Source organism: Triticum aestivum, chromosome 7D (genome assembly GCF_018294505.1).
Source record: "Triticum aestivum cultivar Chinese Spring chromosome 7D, IWGSC CS RefSeq v2.1, whole genome shotgun sequence".
Taxonomy (NCBI): Eukaryota; Viridiplantae; Streptophyta; class Magnoliopsida; order Poales; family Poaceae; genus Triticum; species Triticum aestivum.
This window is the reverse complement of record NC_057814.1, coordinates 293376750-293401230: the sequence shown is the minus strand read 5'-3', so window position 1 is coordinate 293401230 and position 24481 is coordinate 293376750. Positions and strand designations below refer to the sequence as shown.

Below are 24481 nucleotides of genomic sequence, written 5' to 3'. Positions count from 1 at the left end.
CCCCTGTGGTGCATTGGGCCTTGGGCGAGCCGGCAGCCTACTGGAAGGAGGGAGAGCGACCGCGTCGGCTTTACTCGCGAGCCCAATCTAAAAGCTAGGGAAACCTAATCGAAGGAGGGGAACAGGAGCGCATCGATCCGGAATCGAGCCGCCATCTATCGAAGACCGCCGGGGTGCGTCCGTCCACAGGGATGGGATCGAGTTCGGTCGATCCCAGCGACCGGAGGAGTGGGATCCAGGTGAAGACGAGTCCATCCGGTCGATCCCAGTGACCGGCGGAGCAGGATCCGGGTCGAGCCGATCCAATCGTGGCAGAGGTGTGAGGTGCGGGCGAGGGAGAGACGCCTCGTGTACTGGTAACTTCTCTCCTCTCCTTCAATCTCGCATTCATGGCATTGTTCTGCTGGAAACTGCTCTGCTCCCCTTCAAGCTCGCGATTATGGCCTATTATCATTCATTCATTCATTCATTCATGCCTATTATCATTCCTTCATTTGCTTAATGCCTGGTAAAGCCGCAAACCTCGCAGGTTCTGTATAATGCTTCCCTCCCTGGCTGTCTATGCACATCTTACTCCAGGAGCAACATCTTCTTCGGCGACATGCTCAGGTATGCTACTTGCAAATTGCATCAATGTCCTCGTGTCATCTCACAAAAAGATACTCATATCCTCTCCCAAAAAAAATATGTGCAGGTGATGTTCATGCTACGTGTTGACAATTGATTTGGGCAGATTCTGCAGCTTCCTATTGTCCATTGTTGTGCTCAGTCGTTCATCATCTCAAATGTCTCTTGAACAGGTAATTACTCCTTTCAGCTTTTGCTATCAAATTTAATACTACGCTGCAAATCCTTTCCTCTGGGATATGGAACAGGTGTGTTAGAAAAGTGTATTACAATGTGCAAAAAACGTAACCATTCCGTCGTAGAAGGAGCCGAAGCCTCAGCTTCTTCTGCCTGGAGCAAAGTCCAATTCTGTGGACCACTTTTTACCTAAGTACCCTACGCCTCATTCAAATGAAAATTGTTTCGCCCGCATTAAATTCAGAAGACAGAAGAAATTAGTACAACCAGGGCCATTGCGTGATGCCAATGGCCACGTAAAATTGCCTTTTAGTGAGGAGTATTCAGACGCCCTTAATATATATTTTCCAGTTCACCTATGAATGTATGATTCATTCTTCCAGCAAGCAATTGAATTGTTCTGATTTTGTCTCATTCCAAAAACTGTACATATAGGTGTTTCATGCTTGTTGTGGAGTTCATGGAGACTGTACTCGCAATTTTTCTACTTCGGCAGCTCACGATCATCTATGGCTTCTGCACATGTAACTCATTTTTGTGGAAATATAACCAATTCTGATTTACTCCCTTCCCAACAGGAAGAAGTAAGAGAATTCAGTGAGTTGGTTTTCAGGCCAATTTGCATCTATCAGAAGATCTGAAGCCATCCCTCGGCGTGTCACTGCGCTTTCACGTGTAGCTCTTGTATGATATCCCTAGAAGGGCATTGAACGCATCTTGACATCGTCTTTCTTGATGAACAGGCCTACTAAAAACTTATTAATATAACGTCCTTGTGTTTTACACTGATCTTCTATCGAAACAATATGTATGGAGAGGTAAGTGTGATGAATGCAAAAAATATTCAGGGAAAACTCAAGGAGGGCAATGTTTTCCTCTTCAACGAGTCCTTTGTGAAAGTAGCAAAGAACATGTATAAGGTTGTGGAAGCAAGTTCCATGAAAATAACTCCATGGTCAGTTTAGGCACAACCTTATGTCCCTATCAATTATCCTGATTATGCATGTTCACTCACCAATTTTATACCTCTACCCTCTATGGTTGGAAAGACAAATAGGCAAGGAAAATCTACTTTAGTGCATGCACAATTATTCCTTTGTTCCCTCCACTTTGCTGCTTTATTATCTTTCTGGTCCATTATCATGCTCATGTTTCAATGTGCAGTTGTCGAAATAGTTTCGGTGATTTCAGATCTCTTTTAAGGTTTGACTGCCTGCTCGAGCCCAGGATTCTGACAAAAGTAACCTCCAGATAACAGATAATGAGTATGCTTTCTCATCTAAATTACGTGACCATCTATTATCTTCTAACTTCCATAAGAGTCACAAGACTATCTATTATCCTCTGAACTCTCACTATAATAGCTGAATCGCATGTACTTAGTGTATATAATCATGTCTCAGATTACCGACTATAGAGTCATTATCCTCTGAACTCTCACTACATTAGCTGAATCGCATGTAACTTAGTGTATATAATCATGTCTCAGATTACCGACTACAGAGTCATTATCATAATTGTCGGCGACAAGTTATAACTAAAAGTAACTATATTTGTGATCTCTGAACTTTTCCAATGACAGGTGAATACTAGCTAGCACCAACAGAATTGAGATTATGTTGATCTCTCGTGCACATGGTCACGTACTTAGTACACCAGTATAGTCCTCTCTCAAATTATAAAGTACTCCCTCTGTTCCGAAATGTAAGTCGTTTAAGGGTTTGACGTGTAAATTTCGTAACGCTACGAGAATTTTTCACTTTCCAGAAATGCCCTCCCACCACCGCTCGCTCTCACCCACTCGAGCTCACTCTCTCGTTCCCCTCTCACCCACCCGGCCACCCCTCTCTCGCTCCCCTCCAGATCCCCGTCGTCGCCGGCCTCTCCTCGCCATCGTCACCGCTGAGCCACCCCGCTTCCTCTCTTTCTCCGCACCACCGAGCCACCCTGTTTCCTCCCACCGCCAGAAATCCACCACCCGTAGGTCAAAAGCTTGATTTTTTAGGCGCCGGCGATGAGCTTCTGGCCGGCGGAGGCGCTGGATCCGCGTGCTTCAATGCCGGCGACGAAGCGACATGGATCCGGGCGGGATGCTGCTGGAGGACTTCGGGCTGTGGGTGGACCTGGTGCGGCGCATCTGCGAGGTGCTGGCCAACTACCCGGAGGGCACCACCGCGCTGCGGGACGCCGGGAGCTCATCCAGAACGCCGACGATGCCGGGGCCTCGTGCGTCCGCCTCTGCCTCGACCGCCGCGCCCATGGGTCCCGCTCGCTGCTCGCCCCCGCGCTTGCACAGTGTACGCCAGCAACGACGCCGCCTTCACCGACGAAGAGTTCGCCAGCATCCCCCGCATCGGCGGCCGCAAGAAGTCCTCCCAGGCCTGGAAGACCGGCAGCAAGATGGGCGCTAGCTACACTCTCTATCGCTGCCGAGCTCTGCTTCGAGCTGCTGCTCTTTCAATTTGAGCTGCGCTAGCTAAGCTCTTTCAATCTGAACCAGTACGTGTTCATTTTCTACTCGTATGAATGTTGCTGCTGTTTTGTGTTGTCACCTACGAATGCTGCTGCTAATTTGAGTTCTACTGTTAATTTGAGAACAATATGCTTAGCAAGGACCCACTGTTAATTTGGAGTAGCAACTGTACTCCATTGAAGTACTGTTACTGTTAATTTGCAAACTGAATTTGGAGTAGCAATTTTGTATACTGAATTTGGAGTAGCAATTTGGAGTATGAAGCAGCTGTATGGATTACTGTTAATTTTGCATACTGAATTCGAGTAAAATGGAGTAGCTCTGTCACTGAATTTGGTTGGTAAAGATGCAGTAGCAGTAGGAGTTTTTACTGCGCCTAACTAAGGTAGCTGCTGGGGTTAATTAGTTACCGCGCCTAATTAATTATCATGTGTAATCTGAACTGGTGTGTGTACCAAGTGATGATGGTTCTTAAGTTTTTTTTTTTGAAACAAGGCAAAAGATTTGCCATTTTCATTTAATAAGGAGAGGTTTGAGAACAGACATCGCCAAGCAGCGGAAAAGCAAAACAATTACTCTCGCGGCATTACATTACGCAAATGCTTAGCACCTGCATTGGCCCAAATCGAAACTTCCTCTTTGATGCCTTGCATGACAATCGCCACCGGCGCCGCTTTGCTCCTGAAGACACGAGCATTCCTTTCATTCCATATCTGCCATCCCACAAGAAGTAACAGGGAAGATAGGGCCTTCGTCGGGAGTGTATTATCAGAGAGAACCGCATCCCACCAAGATTTCACCGAATCGAACAGGAGCCACGGAGCCGTGGGGATAGCAAGCCCAAGCCATGAGAAGACCGTATTCCAAATCCGAACAGAGAAACGACACTTGAAGATCAGGTGTGCTGCAGATTCTTGCACCTGACTGCAGAGTGGGCATTTGTCACAATTTGGCCATCCTCTCCTCTGAAGCCTATCAGCCGTCCAAACTCTGTTGTGGATAATGAGCCACGCGAAAAATTTGCATTTGGGGGGAGCCCACGCCTTCCAAACCGCAGTAGCCGAACTTGAGAGCGGGAGGTCATGAAACTGCGCCAAATAAGCAGACTTTGCAGAGTATTGCCCATCATTGGTTGACTTCCACAATATGGAGTCCTGGACACCCGGCTGAATGGCCACAGTCGCTAGCTTCTCCCAAAGGGCCAAGAATTGTTGAAGGTGTTCTAGAGTGAGGCCAGCGTCAATGTTGATTTGTGCTATCCAGTGCCCATCCCTTAAGGCCGTGGCGACCGTAACACCTTTCTTGCGTGAAATATCGAAAATCTTTGGCGCAATATCTTTGGGCCTAACGCCCTGAAGCCAAGAAGATTCCCAGAAGGAAGCCTTCTGTCCATCGCCGATCCTGACCTCAGTCAAGACCGCGAAAAGGTCGCGGTCGGAAGTCGTGCAAGGCGTCCCCAATCCACACCACGCACGAGGTGGGTCATTCCACTCAAGCCATAGCCACCTCAGCCGGAGGGCGGCAGCAAACTTGCGAAGGTGCAAAATGCCAAGGCCCCCATACTCCTTTGGCTTGCAGACATGCTCCCAATTAATCTTGCACTTGCCGCCACTAACCATGTCAGATCCTGCCCAGAGGTAGGCACGCCGCAACTTGTCAATCGCTTTTAGAACCTCCACCGGGATGTCGAGCGGCGTGATGTGATAAATGGCCACCGCCGTAAGGACTGCCTTCACCAAGGTCATACGACCCGCAATAGCAACGTGCCTTCCTCTCCAAGGTGCCAATTTGCCCGCAGCCTTGTCTTCCAAAGGTTGGAGATGCACCCTCTTTAACCTTTTGACCGCGAGGGGGAGCCCAAGATAGCGGATCGGGAAGGCGGCGCGGCAAGCCGGGAAAGACTGGAGAACATCATCTAGGTCCACATTGGCACATCTGATGGGTACCACAGAACTTTTGGTGCAGTTTGTGGAGAGGCCAGTAGATTCACCAAAGGAGGAAAGTATGTTGGTAAGGTATTGGACATCCTCCTTAATGGGGGCACAGAAAATGGCAGCGTCGTCAGCATAGAGCGAGGCACGAATTCTCCCCGGTTGTCTCTCGGGCAAGGGATGTAGCTTTCCTTGGGTTGTGGCTTTGCTGAGAATATGATGTAGGGGGTCTATGGCAAGCACGAAGAGGAGCGGTGAAAACGGATCCCCCTGCCTGAGACCCTGACCGTGCTTGATTGGGTCACCAGCAATACCATTTAGCAACACTCTAGAGGACGCGGAGGAAAGAAGTGCCAAGACCCAGTCACGAAAGCGGGTAGGGAAGCCATGATGATTTAGCACCTCCAGCAAGTAGTCCCATCTAACCGAGTCGAAAGCCTTCTTGATGTCTAATTTGAATAGAAGCATAGGTTTCTTTGAGCGGTGAAATTTTCTGGACAGATTCCGAACATACATAAAGTTGTCATGGATGCTTCTTTTTTTTATGAAGGCGCTTTGCGCAGTGGAGACAATGGCATTCATATGAGGGGCCAGTCTAGTGGCCAGAATTTTGGCAATGAGCTTGGCCACGACGTGAATCAGGCTAATTGGTCTGAAGTCAGAGATGTCCTCGGCACCATCCTTCTTGGGAATGAGGGCGATATTCGCCGAATTGAGCCAGTGCAGATTTCCGGCATTTAGGTTGGAGAAGCTGCTGATCACTAGCATGATATCATCCTTAATAATATTCCAGCAACTCTTGAAGAATTTTCCGGTGAATCCGTCCGGGCCTGGCGCTTTGTCAGGAGGAAGAGAAAAGACAGCAGCTCTGACTTCCTCTTCCGAAATGGGATCACCAAGCGTGGTAAGGTCAATGCCAGTGGGTGGGATGGGTGCCCAGTTAATGGTCTTGGAGCGTGGAACGCCCTTTTTCAAAATCGCATTGAAGTGGGTGTGAACGATAGATTTCTTGTGATCATGATCTGTCACCCAACCTTGGCCATGCTTTAGGCGGTGAATAAGGTTTTTCCTCCTCCGGCCATTGACTCTAAGGTGAAAATAGCGGGTATTCGCGTCTCCCTCTTTTATGTTGGTGATCCTCGAGGTCTGCCTTTTCCGCGCACGTTCCATCACCGCAAGGCCCACTACTTTTTTCTTGAGTCGCTTCCGAAGATCCAACTCCGCTGGACTAAGAGCTCGAAGGTCCTGGGCCTCATCAAGTCTTAGGATGACCTCCAGAGCCATATGTAGCTGGACTTTGGCATTAGAGAAAAGGCTTTTGCTCCAGGAGCGAAGCTTCTGACTTGTCTTCTTTAGCTTGTGGAACAGTCTTTGGTATGGCTCATTGTGTGCGGACGTCTCATTCCACGCCTCCTGGACGACCTGCTGAAAGCCTGGCATGTTGGTCCAAAAATTTTCAAATCTGAAAGTCCGCGGCCGCCGAGGCCCATCTTCATTGGCGAGGAGTAGAGGGCAGTGATCCGAAAGTGAGGATGACAGGGCGTGAAGGATGTGTTTATCGAAAGTGATATCCCATTCCTCATTACAGAAGAACCCATCTAGTTTGGACATTGTCGGGTTGCTTTGCTCATTACTCCAGGTGTATTTTCTATTCTGGATGTGGATTTCCTTGAGCTCGCAGAAGTTGAGGGTGTTGCGGAATCGTACAATTCGGCCACGGTTAGCATTTGGACGATTCTTATCTCTAGCCCTGTAGATTTGGTTAAAATCGCCGGTGACGAGCCACCTCACATTATTTGCTGGCTTTTGGTCCTTCATTTCCTGGAAGAATGCCTCTTTTAGGTTGTTTCTAGTTGGGCCGTAGATGGAGGTTAGCTTGAAAGAAATATTGGAGATGATGATAGTGACAGTGGCCGAGAGGGTGTAGTCGCCATACTGGACACTTTCAACGCGGACATGGTCTTCATTCCAGAGAAGTAGGATTCCACCCCGCGTTAACAGCAGGGCGCTGAGCAAAACCTTTCAGTCTATATCCGCCAAGAAAAGCAGCAGTGTAGGCATCCACATCTTCAAGCTTTGATTCCTGGAGGCAAGCCAAGTGACATGTTGAAGCTGCATGGTGGCATTCACAGTGGTTCTTCTATTGGGGCAGTTCAGGCCACGTACATTCCAATTAAGCACACTTAAATTTAGACTAGTCATTGAGCAAACTAGATAACATCAGGAGGTGCATAGCATCATTCAGCACATTACATAAACAGCCTTGCCAGGGCACATTGGGGTGGTAGCCAGCAACAGCAGCTACAAACAGGCCTAGGACATAGATGATTTTCACTAACATAGGAAACTAGCTACATCAACTAATCATAACGTGGAGCTCCAGTCTACTCCAGCCCAGACTCGGCAGCCGCAGGTGTCATCTCCACCGCGCCCTCGCCTCCATGCAGCAACAGAGCATCTTCCACCGCCGTTGCAAGGTCACAGTCCATCTTGAACAAAGCTCGAAGCCCTGCAACAGCCAAGTCAGGCAGCTGACCCTTGAACATTGCCACAAAACGACCAATAGCCTCCTCTGTGATCGCCTCCCCTTCGCCAACTATGCCCATCCTCTGACAGAGGAGCTTTTCCGCCAACTGGGCAATAGGCATTGCCCTGTTCTTGTCCCGGATGCGTGGGCTCCGTCGGCTCAGGTCAAAACCAATGACCCCAGCCAAGGTCTTCCTCCTCTTGCTTGGCGGTCTGGGTGGTGGAGAGCCCGGATCAGGCAGGATAGCCGGCTGCACCGGCACAAACAGAGGCGTGCCAGGGGAGCACAAGGGTGGCTCGTCAGTAGCCCCTCCTCCCAGATCAGCAGCAGACTGAGAGGAGGCCATCTGCACAAGACGAGGCATGTGAACAGGCGTTGCTGGAATCTGCTCTTCAGGGTGTGTGCGTTCCTCAGGCTGACTTGTTTCTGCATGATCTTGAAGAGTCGAAGAGGGCTGCACTTGTGCCCCAAAGCAGGGCGTCGCCTTGCGCAGCCAGGACGAAAAGGACGAGGTAGTGTTGATCTCAATGACGTCCGAGGAAGTGGTGCGCGGCGAAGGAGGAAGTGAGCGGCCACGGCTGCCAAAGCGATGGCCCAGTTGGCTGCCTCCAGAAGCGCTGTCAGCCGAGCGGTGACGAGGACGCCTCCCAGAGGCCGGGATGACAGAGCCATCAGGCAGGCGCTGCACCCTTGTAGCATCAATGCGACGAGCGTCAGGCAGCTCGAGCTCCGCTCCACGCCTTCTGCCGTCGCCACGGTCGTCACGACGCGAGTCACGGCTGTCATCGCGCCTGAAGTCGTTGCGATCGTCGTCATGGCGCCTGTCAGGAGCCCTGGAGCGGCTACGGAAGATGCGCTCGCGCCAAGAGGCTCTCCTGCCCTCCTGGCCGTGACGGCGCCCACGGCGGTCGTCGTCATCATCATGGCGGTCTCTATCATCACGACGGCAGCGATCTGGCTCATGGCGGTCACGAGGGCTCCTTTCTCCGTCGACCCTACCATATCGCCAGTCAAACTTGTTGGAGTAGTGTGGCCGCCGGGGGACATTGCCGTTGGCGTCGGGGGTGAAGTCCTCGTGCCTATCAAGATGCACCAGGACGCGGCGGCGAAGGCCTTGACGCCCAGTAGCCCCCGACGGGCCGACGAGGACTCCACCAGGCTGGCTCGCTCCCACGGTGAGATGGACCACCTTGGGGATGGCCGAAGGGTTGGCCGACCACGCCCAAAGACTGAGCGCAGAGGCGTCCTCTCGCTGGACAGTGGCGATGTCGAAGTAGTGGAGGAAGGTGTTGGGACCGAAGACCTGTTGAGCGACGGCGTCATTCCAGGAGTTGAGGGGGACATTCTCGACGCAGAGGTGGACGTGATGGAAGGCGTCAACGACGTCGGCATGGGCATTGAGCCTCCACTTGGCCGCATGGATGTCGAGGCCGTCACTGGAGAACCTCCCTAGGAGCGCGGTGACCAGGTCCCGGTGATGGGGGTAGTCGAACCTGACCAGGAAGTCTTATGGGTAATGCGGCACCACTCTGAAGCAGTTGCGGTCAATGTGGAAGTGAGCTGCGATGGCACTCCTCATCTCCTCAGCGCGGACCCGCGGACGGTTGCCGCCGAGCCAGACGAACGCCGCGAGGCTGGCCAGACCAGCGGCCTGCGCGACCATGTCCGGGGTGGAGATGACCACGGCGTGGTGCTCCTCCGGGCGAAGAGAAGGATCTCCGATGCGCGGCATCCTGTCTTGGCTTGTGGAAGTGTAGCTGGAGCTTGATGCAGAGTAGTTTGGGGAGGTTGGTGCAGGGCTGTAGCCGGAGGAGCTTGGGCTGGTCATAGGCGAGCTTGACGCAGAGCTGTATCCGGAGCAGCTTGATGTGGAGACAGAGCGAGGACTGAAGCAGGAGCGTGCCCGGTGCCCACACCGCCGACAGCGGAGACACCTGAGCGAGTTGCGGCAGCTGGCCTTACAATGCCCTTTGTCTAAGCATCGATGGCATACTCTGTGTTTCAACTTGACGAAGCCAGCGCCTGGGGAGTAAAAGGGAGCAGGTGGCCTTCTTCTTGGATGCTGGTGGTTGGACGCAGGGCTTCTCCTCCACCAGAACGGCGGGCGCACCAGCTGCCAGCCCTCATCACTGCGGCCCGCCTCTTCAATGCTTGGCGCGGAGGCCGCGACCGGCGCATGCAGCGCAGGGCTCGATGCGGGAAGCCCATTGAAGGAGCGATTTGCCGCTGATTTGATGCAGGGCCGGTGAGCGCCATGAAAGGGCTCGGGCGGAGTGGCCTCCAGCAGGGTCGCATTGAAGGCGAACCTGACTCTGCGCTTCCCCAAATCCAGCGCAGCAGGATCCGCAACCGGCTGCGAATCCGGGACGGCGGGAGAGACGGACGCAGCAGGGCCAAGGAGCGGCGGAGCCAGATCTGGCCTCCTCTGTGCCAGCTGCGGGAAGAGGGCAAGCACCAGCTCGTCCTGCCCGTACTTGGCCTGAGCGAATCCAGGCGGGAAGGACGGCGTTGGAGGAGAGCGCGGTGCAGCCGGAGGGTTCACGTCGGCGGCGCTTTGGGTGGCTGCGAGCGCCGGGGTGGCGCGTCGCAGGAGCGTGGGGGGCGGCGGACTCATTTTGCAGAAATTCAATGCACTTCAATTGCCAACTCTTGTGTCAGGAACATATATTCATAATGGAATAAAAACAAATTGCCAAGTTCTTTTCTGACTGGAACATATTCAGAATGGAATATAAACAACTTGCCAAGTTCTTTTGTGACTGGAACATATTCAGAATTTATTTCTACTCCAGTTCAGTTGCTTAATTTTCTTGGAGTACATTTGCTTAATTTGCTTGGAGTACATTTAACTTGGAGTACTTCAATACTCCAAGATTTGCTTAATTTGTGAACTGGAGTAGTTTTCAGAATGGAATGAAAACTAATGGCAGTACATTTGCTTAATTTGCTTTGAGTACATTTAACTTGGAGTCCTCTGGTACTCCAAGATTTGCTACTCAAACAAATTTTGAGTACTTGCACTTGCACACAACACTAAGCAATTTTCAATTAATTTTCTTTGATTACTCCATCTTGCTCTGTTAGGTTATCTTGCATTTTCTGTTAATTACTCCATCTTGGATACTTGGAGCACTGATGATGATTGCTGCTGTTATGTTAGGACTTGCAAGCAGTAGTTTTAGTACTTTAGTGTAGGACTTGCAACAAGAGGAGAGCTACTGTAGTATACTCCTCTTGTGCCCTCCATATTCTTGATCTCTTCTTTTCTCTTCTCTCTCTTCTCTCTTCTACAGTAAATATGAGCCCTACAATAATATGGTTTGTGACCTTGAATGTTTTTTTCCATCAGATTGTTTTAAAGAAGGGCTAATGAAAAAAGATGTGTGAGGGTATCAGTCATTCTCATGCCGGCATGCTGCACTTTTCAGCTAGCAGGTTGGTATCTCAACATTTCTCCATTCAAGTCATTTCCCATAGTGTTTTTTTGAAGCACTAACTGCAGATTTGCATACTAAGAATGGCTGGAGTATTTTATTTACATCAAATTATGTCAAACAGTTTAGATTGTTCAGTCATACCATAGTGTTTAAAAGTTTGGACATTCTGAAGATTCAAATAAAAATAGACATGTGCACAGTTTACTTGATCATGTCAAGTTACAGGTGAAAGTGACCCTCTTATGGGAATAATGAAGTACAGAAATGAGATCGAGTTCAAAGTAAGGCTGGGGTAAAATTTTCAAAGGCCATGATCTACTCCTTCCTGATATTCATGCTCCTGATATTCCTACTCCTATTCCTACTCAATTTTACCTTAAATGAGAGTAGCAATTATTTCTGCCCGTTAATTCATACTCCTACTGATTTGGAGTACTGATGAAACTAAGTCCAAACCTGTTCTAAATTGACAGTACTTGTTCATCTTTTCTATTGACAGTACCGGTCCAAACCTGTTCTAAATTGACAGTACTTGTTCATCTTTTCTATTGACAGTACCGGTCCAAACCTGTATTGATAGTACATGTTCTACTCAGTGTTCATCTTTCACTGTTCAATATCACTGTTCAGTTTCAGTGTTAAATTTCAGTATTACTCCAAGATTGTACTGCATGCAATTATTCAAGACAAATGATTACAACAAGTTTATGATCATCAAATTGTTTACTCAGATGCAGAGCGAGTACTGGGCGAGGAGATGAACCTAGGCGAGCAAAATTGAGAACTCCGGCTGGAGCAGCTCCTGTCCAGCGGCGAGGACTTCAGCGGCAGCAGCACCTGTGCGTGGGGAGGAACAGCACCTGGGCGCGTGCAGGCGGCAGCTCGCCTCCAACAGTGGGCGGCAGCAGAGCACCAGCTCGCCACCACCAGGGGCCGGCAGCAGAGCACCAGCTCGCCTCCACCAGCGGGCGGCAGCAGAGCACCACCTGGGCACGCGCGGGCCAGGAGGGGCCCCTGGGCGTGGGAGAGGAGGAGCGCCTGGGCAGGGGTGGAGGTGGAGGGCGGGGGAGGAGGCGGAGGTGGAAGGCGGGGATGGAGGCGGAGGTGGAAGACGCCGAGGAAGAAGACGGGCTGATTCAAAGTTTGAACTGGGGGCATAAAGGTCCATTTGCCCATTTTCACCTGGTCGGAACATATTCCCCAGCGACTTACATTTCGGAACGGAGGGAGTACTTTATTTCTTCACTGCACCAACATATCTCAAAAATTTATGGGCAAAAAACGCCACTGCCAGCCAGCCAACAGACACCGGAAGATCCAAATTGCACTTGTCAATAATGCTTCCAGTAGCACAAACAAGAAAAAGGCAAAAAGGTAAATAGCCACATTATACTAAACTCCCTGTTCAAGATTCTATTTTTCAACGTACATATATATTAACACCTATCTTCATGATTTACAATTCTGCAACTGACACAATCAAGACCTCTTCTTCAAAAAAGAAACTTCATCTCCTTGAGCAAAGATTGGCTCATCTACTTTGGGAGCTATTAAATAAATGGACATGTTATGATTGTGACCACCCTTTTTGGATGTTTTACTTATGTCGTCTGCCTGCGACAACTATCACCGGGTTACGTGATAAGACTTTGTGTTTGCCAATTCCGGCTTATCTGTACTGTGTTTTCAGAGAACCATTGCTCCTGTCTGAACTGAATTATCCAAGACTTCCATCTCTACAATCACCCTTATTTATCCTCTAAAGTGATGTTTCTGTTCTTTGCTACATTATGATCCCGTGTCTCTATTTCTATTACTGTGGTAAATCTGGATAGTTGCCCTATTATCAGCCTCTCTGTTTTTTACCGGTGAGCAGCTGCTACATCTTTTATCATAATGGTCTCTTGTATTATACTTTTGCACTGTGCGCATCCTGCGTTTTCCTCTTCTCTATTTTCCTGTTTGACATGCTACAAAAATAATACCACCAAATAGTATTAATGGGAATGCTTTGAATTTATCACAAGCTCATGTGGATAGTTATATAGGCGTATATTTCACATATATTATCCCATTCAGATTGATAATTTCCTACTCAGACTCAGTTTACATAAAGAATATCATGTTGAAGTGACTTCAGTAGTTGGCTGTAAAGATGAATGCTGGGTATGAAGCTCACTTGGTGCGTGGTACATATTAGGTTTTTTTCTTCTACTTAGATGAATGCTGGAATGTAATTCACTATGTGCGCACCCCTCAATGATTTTTTTGCGGGAACTCAGTGACTTATTTCGGCTGTACCAAAATTTGCGATGCCTTTTTTCGGTTGTAGAAAATTCTGTAAAACTGTACCATACAACCTTTCAGATAGACGGGCGCTTGGTTTATTGAGGAAAATTAGGGGAAGACTTAACCAACTCTGTTTATTGAGGAAAATCAGGGGAAAGCGTAACCAGCGTCAAGCTAAGTGGTGCAAACGGGCCGAAAGCGCCACATAATGTGAATGGGCCAAAATGCATCATGGGCCACAAACTCGCTGAAAGGTACTTTGGGTTGTAAATGGGCTGAAAGGGATCATGGGCCTACACTCCCAGATACAAATGGGTGTAGGTGGGTCGAAAGAGACCATGGGCTGAAACCAGCTAAGACGCACAACAGACCGAAAATGAGCTGATATACATCACGGGCCGAAAATGGCCCAGAGACACCACGGGCTGTAAATGGGTCGAATTCATCACGGGTCATAAAAGGTCCGGGAGGTTGTACAATTGTAAATGGGCTGAAGGGCAGTATAGTCCAAAACTGATATCCAGAGGCACCACAGACCACACACAAGCCAAAAGTATCAATGGTCTAGAACCATGTTCAAAGGCCCACGTGCTGGGGCTGAATTCATGGAGGTCCTAACTATGTGGACCCGGGCCATAAATTGGCTACATGCAAGCAGCTATTAAAGGTTCTTACATGAGCCAAATCGCCTATGTTTTGACTTAAGCCCGTGGGCTTTAACCAGGCCTTTGTCTGGCCTGGCCTATTTTGCTCCCCACAGAACTCACATACGGGTCTATGGTGCAGAAGATGATGCAACGCTCCTTGAGCAAGATCGTCTTCGGGCGGCTGTGCGAGCTGCACGCTACCAGCAAGCTTTGCGCCGCTACCATAGCCGCAAAGTTTATGCCCGAAGCTTTGAGGAAGGCGACCTTGTTCTTCGACGCATTCAAGCCGCCAAGAGATCAAACAAGTTGACACCAAAGTGGGAAGGTCCTTATCGGGTAGTACGAGTCACCAGACCTGGCGCAGTCCGTCTAAAGACCGATGATGGCATTAAAGTGCAGAACTCATGGAATATTGAGCATCTTCGCAAGTTCTACCAATGAGGCGCAGTTGCCGAGCCTTATTACCAACAACCCCTTTTGTACAAGCTTTGTCGGCAAGACTTGTTAGCCTTTGTACAAAGCCAGGCATAGATCATGTGCGTATGCGAATAAAACTAAGTGTTTCTACATATTCATTTATGTATAAATGCATGTGATGTTGTGATTACACTTTGATTTGTATGAGATGGCTGATGAACCGCCAAAGTTTCCAAACCACTCTTTTCTCTTCTTTCTTTTTCTCAAAGGACGGAAGGATCCCTCGCGTACAAGCTTCCCGGGGGGAGTGACAATGGGAATACCATTTAAATGGCATTGGCGTTTCAAGTGATCATTTCGTACAACAAGAAAAACAACATAAGGGAAAAGCTAAGTTGAAAAACTTTGAAACAATTTCCTTGTTATATCTGCAATTCCCCTTTGAAACGATTTTGTGTTTGTATGAGAAACTTGCACGCGAAGGAACCTTGTCGTGATCATTCGCGCTCTTACTTTGTTTCGGGCCCGCTCAACAATTTAAGTAGCTGCATTGAAAACGTTAAAGGAAAACTTGTCGGCGGCAACACTACTGGCAAGCTGCTAAGGACCCGTTCCTCAAGCGTTCGCGACAAGTGCGTGCCCCGGCAAGCTTCTGGCATGCGTAGGGTACAAAATCAAATCATACAAAGATGAAGAGAAACAAGGGAGACAACACACATTCATCTGAGCATGATAAACGGTAGATATTCATTAAGGAGTGCTCGATAACATTTTCTTAGCCCTTCCCCGCAGGGTTTACACCGAGTGCAATACATGGGCAAAAGGAGTGCCTAGGCGAAGCCCGACTCGCTCCCGGAAGACCAAATGATGGTGCTGCCGGTGTTCAGCTGGAGCTGGAGCCGTCGTCCTTGATCTTGACACTTGGAGAGTCGTATCATCGTCCTCGGTCTCGCTGGAGGAAGCGGTGTCGCTGTCGCTCGAGCTCTTCGCGCAGCATTCCAGGCGAGCGCCTGAAGCCCCGAAGAACTTCACAAAGAGCGTGTCAGATCCGACCAGCCTGAAGTGAAGAAGGTGTCCCTGCCCCAAGCTGTGGGAGTGGACGAAGGACTTCCATCCGTGTGTGAAGTACATGATGTCGTTGGCGGAGATCTCGACAGTCACCCAGATGGGGCCGTTGCAGCGGCCGTCCATGCATAGCCACAGGCCACGCGGATGGCTGTCTTCCATCATCCTAGCAAAGGGATGGGGAAGACGCAGCTAGCTCTCTAGCCGATGGCGCAGTTCCACGACGAACTCGTGCGCCGTGTCCTCCGTATGGCCTTCTGCCGGGGGAGGAGTAGCTGCAGATGAAACGACGAGTGCTCCACCGTGGCCACCCCAACCTCGGGCGCCGCGTTTGCCATGACCACGGACAGCTGGAGCCGGCCTCCGTAGCTATGGCCGGAACGTGTGCGTGGTGCCGAGGAGAAGCTCTCGCAACAACGACGGATGCACGAGCTCGACCCTTTCCCTGGCCATAGTGACAACAGATTCAGGAGGGGAAGGTGAAGAAGGAAGGCAATGATGGCTGGGGGATTGGAATGGAAAGAGGTGATATGAGCATCGCTCTCCGCGACCCCCCTCTTTATAGGGAAGGCGCGAGGGCTGGCTCTTCACTATTTTTCTGTGACCGCCCAGTTTCACTAATCCCATGCCCTGCATTCCTGGCTAGGTGCACTACCCCAGCGACAACCCAGTTTGATCAATCCCATGCATCGCGTCTCCTGCCAGGCGCAACACTCCAATGACCGCCTTGTTTTTGTCAACCCTGCATTTTGGATGAAGTGCGTGTGGCTAGAGGGCATAGTAAAAGAGAAAATTAAGACATATATGGCAGTTACTCTTCGCCACGCGTGGCTGTGCACCTGTTCAGGTCTGGCCCGACGATGCCTCGTGTACGTGCATACTCCAGATCTATGCACAGGCAGTAGCTGCTCGCCCGACGTCAGGTTTTGCCGGAGGATGGCCAAAAGCAAATATAAATCTAGATTATGTCGGCGTTCTGGGAACGGGGGTCCCCAGACTTGCCTGCCTGCGGCCCACAGCGTGGCTAGGCAGCGGGCCATACGACCCATATTCGTCAACAAGGCACCCAAGACCCTCGTGAGGGTCCAAGCCTCGCGAGGCGGACGACGCAAGACCTCCTCTGGAGTGGCCTAGCCAGGCAGGCTCACGAGGAGCGAAGATATCAAGGCAAGGCAAACCTCACGAGGCTCTCGTGACGTGAGCCATGACGAACGGTACCAGGCGGGCGCCAGGCGGGCGCCAGTGCGCACATCGTCCTTATTTCCTCTTTGGTGCTAAGGAGTCCAGCGCAGGCGAAGAGTACCGAGGCATCAGGCAAAGGTTGCCATATTGGTGCAACGAGACCAAGACCAGGAGGACGGCAAGGCGGAGGTCATCGTGGAGCCCAAGACGGCGTCACCCCAGAGCTTTTCGCAGGCGAAGACCGCTTTTGTCAGGATAGCTTGTACTAGCTGCCCCCCTTCAAATTTGCCCGCCGTTGTTGGCTCCCTTCCCGCTCGATATTTGGGAAGAGGACCAGGGCCTATATAAGTAGAGCTAGCCACCACAGTAGAGGCATCGAATCCTCACGCCACAAGTTCACAAGCACAAGAACACCTCAACCTCAGGAGGCTGTTCTTCCCTTGTACTGTTCATCATCAGCCCGAGAGGCAATCCACCACCACCACACTGGAGTAGGGTATTACACCACAACGGAGGCCCGAACCAGTATAAACCTCGTGTCTTCCTGTGTTGCGAGTTCGTCGAGTTCATCCGCGAGATCGTAGCGAGCTAGAGCGTAGATCGGTAGGAGGGAGAGACTTCGCGCGCACCCCAGTGTTCGAACCTTAAGGGTTTGCCAGAACCCCACATCCGACATTTGGCGCGCCAGGTAGGGGTGCGCCGTAGTTTCCCTTCCATCAGTTCGTTGCTCCATCGCTCCGTCGTTTCCATGGCGGACGCTCACCGTGCTCGAGCTGAGCGTCGGGCTGCCCTATCCGCCCGCGTCGCTCAGACGGCTCCTGTAGGCGGGCCACCCCGTCGTTCTCCGTCTCCCGCCGCCAATGCTGCCACCGGCCCGGCGGGGAACGAGCAGCAAGTGTCCTCGCTGCATCCTTCGGTGCGGCAAGACGGCCGCACCGCTACTCCATGACTTACCCCTGCCGGTTCCCCGTCTCACGCGCACCGCGCTCCCATGGAGGCACGGGCCGCGCTCATCGCGGCGAACGAGCTCCTGCGTTACCGCCCCATCGACGACCTCTATGAGGAGTGGCTCGACCGTGTCGCCGAGCTCGTCCACACCGTAGGGGGCTCTCCGGCGCCGTCCCACTCTCTGCCTCCCCCTCAACCAGCCGCGGGCGACGGGGCTCATGGCATGCCTCCACCACATCAGCCCCAAGATGGTGCCTTGGCACCAAGGCACGCGCCTCCGCGGCGTGATCCACCGCGCCCGGCGTCCGCGCGTGAAGAAAGAAGCTGCCAAGAAATCCCGCGGCCGCGAGAAGCTGCGCCGGCGCTCCCCGCGCCACCTCGTCAAGACCGCGTGCCGCCTGCAGTGGCGCAGCGCGGACCTCGCCAAGACCAAGCTCCACCTCAGAAGCGGGCCCCGGCGACCACGGCCGGCTGCCGCGCCTTCACCCCCGAGCTGTGTAGCGTCGCCTGGCCAGGCAAGTTCAAACCAGATCTGCCTCCTCGCTACGACGGCACCGCCGACCCCGCGGAGTTCCTGCAGCTCTATGAGCTGAGCATCGATGCGGCCAACGGCGACGAAAAAGTCATGGCGAACTGGTTTCCCATGGCTCTCAAGGATGGGGCCCGCTCCTGGCTCCTGAACCTGCAGCATGGCTCGATCTCCTCCTGGGACGAGATACGTGACCGTTTCGTCGCCAACTTCCAGGGCACTCGCGGCCGCCCACCGGCCGCGGGTGACCTACGCCGCATCAAGCAACAACCAGGAGAGACCCTCCAGAAGTACATTCAGCGCTTCAACAACACCCGCCTCAAGATCCCCAAGGTCACAGACGAAGCCATCATCTCCGCGTTCTCGGACGGCGTCCGTGACGTCAAGATGAAGGAAGAACTCGCTATCCACGAGGAGCTTTGCACATCTCAGGAGCTGTTCAACCTGGCGACCAAGTGCGCAAGAGCAGAGGAGGGGCACCTTTCCCTCCTTGAGCTGCCAGCTGCAGGAGCGGAGGAGAAGAAGGCCAAGGCCAAGGACGTGAAGCGCAAAGAGGCAGTGGTGCTCGCAGCGGAGCCCGACACCAAGCGAGGCAGAGATCAGCCCAAGTCATCCAAGAACGGCCGACCGTTCTGCGCCTTCCACAACCTGAACACCCACAACAGCAGCGACTGCCAAGAGCTCAGAGCCATACGGGAAGGACGCTACGGTCGACGCCCCGAGCGCAACGACCGGGGCTACGACCGCGGAAGAGGACGCTGGGACGACCGTGGCCCGTGCCAGGAGTGGCGCGACCGGCCTCGTGAGGACCGCTGGCAGGACCAACCTCGCGAGGGTGCCTGGAGGGACCAGCCTCGTGAGGATCGCCCCCAGGGCAACGCCGGTCTTCCTCCGCTGCCGCCGCCAAGGAGGAGCGACGACCACCACCAGGACGAGGGGGCTGGGGGCTTCCAGGAGCCGCGTGCGACCGCCTGCATCTTGGGCGGTTCCCAGGCCCCAGCCTCTCAGCGCATCTTCAAACAGTTCGCTCGCGAGGTGAATGCGGCGCTCCCCAAGCTCGAGGCCACGTGCCCGCACAGGTGGTCCCAGTGTGCCATCACCTTCAACTCGGCAGACCAGCTCAAGTGCGCAGCCACCGCTGGCGCCCTCCCTATGCTGTGTTCCCCGGTCATCAGCACTGTGCAAGTCACCAAGACTCTCATCGACGGCGGCGCAGGGCTCAACGTCCTGTTCGTCGACACGTTCGACAACCTCCAAGTACCATATGAGTAGCTCCAGCCAACCAAGCCTTTCTCAGGAGTGATCGACGGTTCCACCACACCAATAGGGCAGGTCCGCCTGCCTGTCACCTTCGGGGAGCGCAAGAACTATCGCACCAAGCTCATCGACTTCGATGTCGTGCACATCTGCCTGCCGTATAATGCCATCCTCGGGTATCCAGCCCTGGCCAAGTTCATGGCAGTCACCCATCATGGCTACAACGTTCTCAAGATGCCAGGAAGCGGAGGAATCATCATGGTCCCGTGTGAAGAGAGGGATGCGGTGTGCTCCCTTGAGCGCGCCTTTCAAGCCGCAGCAATCGACGACCCCGACAGCAGAAGTGAAGGCCCTCCGGAGACCATCCCTAGGAAGAAGCTGCCGCGCCGCGCAGGACCTCAGGAGGACGGCGTCGCGGCAGGAGCCTCGTCAGGATCAGCGCCCGCTCCAGGGACGCGTCCCTCCACCGCATAGGAAAGCGCGCCCGGCGCCCTCCTCAGGCAGGGCTCGGGGGCTCTCTTCTGGAGAGCCTCAGACCTTGCCAACCTCACGAGGGAAGCGCTTGGGCACCACTTGGAAGCGTGCCTCACGGCACACTTTCCTCAGGAGAGCACAGGGCAAGGAGTGCCCACCACCCAGGAGTTCATCACCAATACTACCCAGGAACTGCAAGAAGCAAGAGCCATGCGCGGCCACAGCCGCTCACAAGGCACAGCTCCCCATCCAGGCGAGGATGCCGGGTTGCGTGTCTGCGTCGACGTCCCAGGGCTCAACAGGGCCGCATCTCAGGAGCGCTTCTGGCCATCGCGTGTGGGCCGCTGCGAGGGCCCACCACACAGCTACGTTCGCATGCCCTTCGGCTTGCCAAGCGTGGCGTCAGCCTATCAGCGCAACGTGCGGCAAGTCCTGGCGGCTCGGGAGGCCAGGTTCCACGCCGTCCTGGAGGAGATGGAGATGGCCTTCAGGGAACCTCCTGAACCCCCAGAGCCTCCCGAGGCTCAGGGCCCCGGTGGCTCATGAGGAGCCATTCCTTCAACACGCGGCTTCAGCTGCACCAACTCTACTTCGTCTACAGAACCAGGTGACATCTTCCAAGTTCGTTTAAGCTGGGAGCGCCCCTCGGGCCACATTATTCCCAGGCCGCATGGGTCCGTCCCTGTGGCATGTATCCCTTTTGCTTAAGTCTTTAGCTTATTTTGCTGGGGGCGCCCCTCGGGCTGCATCATCCCCAAGCCGCTCGGGCCAGACCCGGTGGCGTGTATCTTCGCCCGCCGCCCGCCTGTTCTTCCCATGCAATTCGCTTGCACGTTAAAAGGGGGGTTCCTGAGCATCGCGACTCAGGAGCTCTTACTGGCTCTCCAGCCCTCACCCCTGGCCTTGACCACGGCATCGCGACCTGGCATACCAGCGGCGGCTGAGCTCGCTCGAGGGCCGGGACCTGAGGACGTAGAGTGCTTGCATCTAACTGCCTTGCAGGAACACACACTCACCAAGACTCAAGACCAGGCGCAACCCGCCTTGAGGTAGGGCCTCGTGAGTCCCGCGCTGGCTCACGAGTGCCCAGATACACCTCGCAGCCCTGCCGTGCAAGCCACGTGTCAGGGCGGGGCTGTACACGCCCCGGGGGCTCCTCCCGGAGGGGCCCCCATCCCACGCCCAAGTGGAAGCACCATGCTCCGCGCTGGCTGTCGACACTGCCGAGGAGCGGCTATGCCCGTGCACAAGCGGAAGCACTATGCTCCGCGCTGGTGATAAATAACTGAGGGCGACCCCACGGTCGTGCCAACCTCAGGGAGCGCAGAGCTCAGCGCCCAGCCTTACCGCAACGCCTCCCCTCGGGAAAGCCGTGCATGGGGGCTGGGCACGGGGGCTGCGCTCGGGTCACGCCCAAGCGCACACCACCTAACCAGGTCCCCGAACCTGGGCATCACGCGCCCCTCCTGAGGCCTCGGCGAGGGCAGGTATGGGAATTGTTTGCACGTCAAGGGGGACTCCTGAGCATCGCGACTCAGGAGCCTAACTGGTCACATAGCCCCTCACTCCTTGGTCCGTCCTGGTCTCCGGTCGGTCCAATGGCGGTTGAGGTATGCGCGGGGCCGGGCCCTGCCGACGTAGAACATTAATCTACCCCCACGAACTCTCCCTATATGCTGTTTGCGCGTCAAGGGGGACTCCTGAGCATCGCGACTCAGGAGCCTAACTGGTCACGTAGCCCCTCACTCCTTGGTCCGTCTTGGTCTCCGGTCGGCCCAATGGCGGTTGAGGTATGCGCGGGGCCGGGCTCTGCCGACGCAGAACGCAAAGCAAATAGGAAGGAAATCGCGAAATCTCGAAGCAAATATTACAAGCATATTGTCCTCACAATACAAAATAAAAGTCTAAACGCCTCCACGAGGCCTGTTACATGTCGCAGGAACGGAACGGGAAGAATGGCCGCGGGTCACCTCTAGACGTCGCCGTCGCCAGCGGAAGGCGCTCCCTCGTGATCGGTTTTGTCTTCACCACCAGCCGCAAGGTCGACGATGCCGGATAGAGGAGCGGAGACAAAGCCGCAGAACCTCCTCAGCAAGGCACCCACCTGATCTTGCACGGCCGCGGCAGCCGCCTCGTACTGATCTTCAGCTACAGGCTCCAGCAGCTCGTCAAGGCAAGCGTTGGGGTCGCGAAGGTGCAGGTGGCTAAAGACGCGAGTCAGCGCGGCTGAAGACAGGACGCGAGCTTCTGCCTCCGCCATGGGACCGAGACCATCAACGACCTCCTCAAGCGCCTTCACCACGAGAGGAAGCAGCTGGGCGGGGCCGTCCTCGTCGGTGTCCAGAGGCTTCTCCAGGCCGTGCTCGTGGAGCGTCTTCAGCGCCTTGCGAGACCTCTTCTCGAGATTGGCAAAGGCCACGCGGTCTTCCGCCAGGACTCGAGCCTTGGCGTCAAGATCGGCCTCCCTCGTCCTCATCTTCCGCTCCAGCTCCTCCAACCGGTTGCGCTCGACGGCCTGCTTCTTCCCCAGCTCTGCCAACTCTGCATCACGATTCTTGACGGCTTCCTCCTGGGCCTTCATCTCCTCCTCCTTCGCTTGGCGGCAGCACACCTCTTCGGCGTGCTTGTCGCGCAGGCTCTGCAGCTCGCCCTCCAGCACTTGGCAGTGGTCACGGGCGGCCATGGCATCCTTTAGCGCCGCCTCACGATCCGCCGAAGCGTTGGCGGCTCCTTGCTTCTCCTTCTCGGAAGCCGCAGCAGCCTGACCCAGCGCCGCGCGAACTGCCAGGTCGGAGTGAAGCCAACCAGAGGCCAGCTCCAGACGCCCGGCCACCAGGCGCGGGTCCGCGCTCAGGACATCCGCCTGCAGCTGGGTCATCTCCGCAAGGGCACGCTCCAAGATGGCAGCAGGAGCAGAAGGACCAGGGAGTGGAGATGCGGTAGTGGGAGGGAGCGACATCATCACCAGGGCTTGAGAGACCGCGGGTTCCGGAGCGGCTGGGACCTCGTCAGCCGCGCCAAGTACCGGCACCTCCGGAGCCAGCGGGGCCATGGAGGCTAACTCCACGCGGTGAGGCTCCTCTTGGCCTCGCGAGGACGGCTGGGCCGGGAAGATGCGGGCGCTGTTGCCTCCTTTCTCCGCGGGAGGCACGGCCGCTGCGTCTTCCTTCCTCTTCTTCGCCGAAGATGTCGGCCTGATCAACCAAGGGCGAGTCTCAGGAAACGACGAGTACAAGCAAGGGCAAGGCGAAGCTTAAGACACTTACAGATCCACTGCGACGTATTCCACTGACCGCTTGAGAAGCTTGAAGCCTGACAGCTTCAGGACCTGAGGAGCAGGCGTTCGGGCTCCGGCGGCACCAGGCGGAGCAGAGGCAGAGCCGGAGCCAGCCCCAGGAGGTGCTAGGACGGGGGCGGCACCACGGGCTACCGGCGACGACCTACCCTTTGTCGGGATGAGGGGTTGCTCTCTCTCCCCTTGGAAGGCATCGGCCTCGGCATCATCAGGAAGGGCGCGGAGAATCTCGGCCTTGCTCAGGGGGGAAGTCTCCCCCACCTCCTCCAGGGTCTTCTCCGAGTCCTCCTCTTCTCCCTCTCTGCGGGACTCACCAGAAGACACCTCCACTGGTTTCTGCGCCGTAGGAACTCCCGAAGGCATTGACGGCACCAGCCCGCGTGCATCAAAGGTCGGCTTGGAGGCAACAAATTCCTCCCGGTCCCTGCGTTGGAACAGGGGAACGAAAGCGCTAGGCGGGTACTCCTGGTTGTCCCCGACTATGAGGCGCAGGACGGCGTCCAATTCATCGCCAGGCAGGTCCCCTGGCCTCAGGCGGGTCTTGTTCTCCTCTTCTTCAAGCTCCCAGAGGGGGCGCGCGCGCGCCTGGAGTGGGGCAACCCGCAGCGTCAAGAACTCCCTCAGGAGCATCGCCCCCGTTACCTCGGCCGCCCTCGCGTTGCCCGGCCTCAGGTCAGTCATCATCTGCCCCAACACCAGCGATGCCCGCTCGTCGACAAGCTCCGCCTTGGGCCACCCCCTGTTGGGAGGGGGTGCCGCTATGGGCAACGCCAGACATGGGTCGGCGCGCTAGGCATCCATCATGGCCCATTTGGATCGGATGTTGTCGGCCCTCTTCCCGGTGCCCGAGATCGAGTTGGCCTTGCCGCACGCAACGAAATTAGCACACCCGGAGGTGTGCTCGTCGCTGACGCGGAGGAAGAAGAAATGGCGAAGGAGCGCCACGGACGGCATAACGCCCAGGTACGCCTTGCAGTAGTAGGCAAAGATGAACAGGAGGAGGACAGAGTTGGGATGGAGATGCAACGCCTGCAACCCGTAGTGGTCGAGGACTTCATAAAAGAAATCAGAGAAGGGAGGAACCAACCCGACGGCGACGCTGCTCGAGAAGAAGGGGAAGAAGGTGCTCCCCTCAGGCTCTAGCTCGTCGGACGCGAGCCGGAGCTCCGTCTTCCCCCACTCATTGCTCTAGCCCGCTGTCAGCAG

At 54.2% G+C, this 24481-nt stretch overlaps 1 long non-coding RNA gene across 2 annotated transcripts; it reads left to right on the top strand.

Annotated features, from left to right (window-relative positions):
- The first annotated feature begins 785 nt into the window (after positions 1-785).
- Positions 786-13084, top strand: LOC123164345 (uncharacterized). Of its 2 annotated transcripts, none has more exons than XR_006482328.1 (4): positions 786-800; positions 1383-3303; positions 11085-11170; positions 11904-13084. It is a non-coding gene; the product is annotated as an uncharacterized lncRNA (long non-coding RNA). The 2 variants fall into 2 exon arrangements; XR_006482327.1 differs by having other exon boundaries at positions 1240-3303.
- The last annotated feature ends 11397 nt before the right edge of the window (positions 13085-24481 follow it).